Genomic DNA, 3311 nt, shown 5'->3' on the forward strand with positions numbered 1-3311 from the left:
GCCCCTAGCTTTTATTTACGTGTTCTTTACTTTCTTGCAAACCTATCCAACAACATCTACAAAGTACTTCTAGTTTCGTACTTGTTCTAGGTAAAGCGAACGTCAAGCGTGCGTAGAGTCGTATCAGTGGCAGATAGGACTTGAGAGAGTATTTGTTCTACCTTTAGCTCCTCGTTGGTTTCGACACTCTTACTTATCGAAAGAGGCTACAACTACCCCGTATACTTGCAGGTCATCATGTACCCGTTCAATGGATTGACATGGAGCATCTGAGGAAGAACCAGGCATATTTTGGTGAGCCTCTAGATTTGGTGGAGCAGTTTGGTATTGAGGAGATCATCTCGTTCCACCTTGACTATGACCCGGAGATTGTGGCTTAGTTTTTTGCTTTTGTCCACTTCCACTCGGATGTGAAGTGGAGCATGACTTGGAAGACAAATGGAAAGAAGATGACTACTGAGTGGAAGGAGTTCATGGATCTGTTGCACGTTCATGATGAGGGCCTAGATGAGCCTGTTGGTATCCGCCTGCATGCCAACCCAGAGTCTGCTTCCAAGAACAAGCTTCAACCATTCCTAGTTGAGAAGACTTTACCAAATGGCAAGAAGTATTATGTGCTGAACTCGTTTCTCGACATCATGCACCGGATCTTTGGCAACTCTCTTTTTCCTCGCATGGGCGACAAGGACAAGGTGCATTCATATCTTGTGGACATGATGCTTATTTGTGAAGATGCACGTCTTCAACAACCTGGACCACTTGATGTTTCTCACATCATGTGGTGTGAGCTTCAGTCTGTTGTGTTCAATCGTAAGGTTCCCATCTATGGACCCTATTTGCACCTCTTGATTCAGAAGACTTGGGAGAAGCTCTTTCCAGGTGAGGAGTTTCATGCTCCCAATTGGTTTCGCCATGAGCCCATTAAGCCGCGACAAAAGAACAAGTGGGCTAACACCACTACCCGGGCTGAAGTAGAGGCTTCCCGCATAGATGTTGATGAAGATGAGATTGCGGAGGAGGAGGAGGAGGACCGTTCTGAGGAGTATGATCCTCCCTCTACTGAGCCATCTTGGGCTTCGAAGCTCAAAGACAGGGTGAAGACTCTATTCTGCATGCAGGCCAAGGGGCAGTATCAGACTCACGTTGCTTAGAAGGAGAGTCACCAGCGCGATAAGCGGATTTTGAGGAAGCTTGGCGAGCACATCTCGAGTGGGTCTGAGAAGACCATCACACCTGAGGCTGCTTGGATGAAGAATAAGAAGGGCTATCAGTGGGTTGAGTCAGATGAGGAGTCCCTTCCTGCTGCTTAAGAGGAGGAGATTGTTGGGTGATCACTACAGTGGGAGCTACCACATGTGTCTTAGGTGTCCTCTTCGCCTTTTTGGTGTCTCGATGCCAAAGGGGGAGAGAGTGTAGGATTTGCGAGTACTTTGATTTGTCTCCTTGCTTTCATTGAACCTTCGTTGTTGCTTTGGTTTGTGTTATGTGCGTTGAGACCAGGAGACTTATTCTATCATATGGTGTGAGACATATGCCATCACTCTTATCCTTTTATTGTCAAGTATGATTAGTAACTTGTGAGTTTATTTTGTCTTGTGCCCTTATCTTCATGCTCACTTGCTATACCTTGCTTCCATGCTTAGTGTCACTTATCTTGTTGCAAGGATTGCCTTGTCTATAAAATATAGGGGGAGTGTTGATCCTAGTGTGTGTGTTTTGCAGTCCAAAGCATATCTATTAGAATGCATAAATCTAGGGGGAGCCTATCTATATTTTATAGATTTTGGGTTTGCTTATGCTCATTATATATCTCTATGTGCAAATCCCGTATTGTCATCAATCCACCAAAAAGGGGGAGATTGTAAGGGCATATTTCTCCCTAAGTGGTTTTGGTGATTGATGACAATGCATTTGCGGACTAATCGCGTGCATTGAGCATTTCAGATATCTCATGTCTAGGCACAAGACGATTCGGTTCCCCTCGGAGCCTATCAAAGACGACTGTTCTCTACGTTTCTTTTCGGTGGATTTGAGTCGTAGGAAAGTCGTACTATTAAGAGGGGGTCCGCTTTGGAAAGGTTAGGGTGGAATCAACACGTGCACATATGTTCCTTTGCACCACCTTTCCTTTGCTTCGATGGAGCACCATCTATTTATCCATGTCTCTGCGATATGAAGGCAGCCAAGTGCTAAAGACTCTGTGGCGTTCAAGGGAGCGGTAGTATCACAGGGGCCAGCGGTAGTACCACTCCCTGTGAGCGGTAGTACCGCTGCCTCCAACCCTGATGTTGATGCATGCAGAAGTAGGCGAGGATGTAATTTTTTACATCCGCCCTCACGCGGTAGTACCGTGATGTCTGTTCGATACTACCGTGCTGGACTTTTGCACAGCTCCAACCTCAACAGAAGTTGTTACAGAAGTAATTTATTACTTCTATGCATTTCCAGTGCCAGTTGATACCTGCCTTACGATAGTACCATAGGGGCGCGTGATAGTACCGCTCCGGCGGTTCTACTGCTCGTTGCCATGTGCAACAGGCCCTCATCTGGTTACTACCATGCAAGCGGTAGTATCGCACCCTGCAGCGGTAGTACCGCAACCCTATGCGGTAGTACCGCGGCCTTGTGCGGTAGTACCGCGTTGCGCGGGCTGAGAGAGGGGATAACGGTTGGATCTTTTCCCCCATCATATAAAGGGGGTCTTCTTCTCTAAGAAGACCACCTCTTCCCTCCCCAAGCTCCATTGTTGCTCAAACCTCCATTTTCGCCCGATCTCTCTCCCTAGCCAAGAAAACTTGTTGATTTTCTAGGGATTGGTTTAGAAGGCTTCGATCTACACTTCCACCAAGAGAAATTTGATTCCCCCCCCCATCCCCACTAATCCCTTGCAGATCTTGTTACTCTTGGCTGTTTGAGCACCCTAGATGGTCGAGGTCACCTTGGAGCCATATTCCATTGTGGTGAAGCTTCGTGGTGTCGTTGGGAGCCTCCAATTAAGTCGCGGAGATAGCCCCAACCTTGTTTGTAAAGGTTCGGTTGCCGCCTCTGATACGTCTCCAACATATCTATAATTTTTTGTGTATTCATGCCATGTTTATAATATTTTTACATGATTTTGGTATGATTTGGTTAGAACTAACCCGGACTGACGCTCTTTTCAGCAGAACTACCGTGGTGTTGTTTTTGTGCATAAATAAAAGTTCTCGGAATGCGCTGAAAATCAATGGAGATTTTTTTGGAAAATATAAAAAATACTTGAACGAAAAGCTACCGGAGGGGAGTCACGAGGGCCCCACGAGGGTGGAGCCCCC

The sequence above is a fragment of the Triticum aestivum genome, chromosome 2B, assembly GCF_018294505.1.
Source record: "Triticum aestivum cultivar Chinese Spring chromosome 2B, IWGSC CS RefSeq v2.1, whole genome shotgun sequence".
NCBI classification, from domain to species: Eukaryota; Viridiplantae; Streptophyta; class Magnoliopsida; order Poales; family Poaceae; genus Triticum; species Triticum aestivum.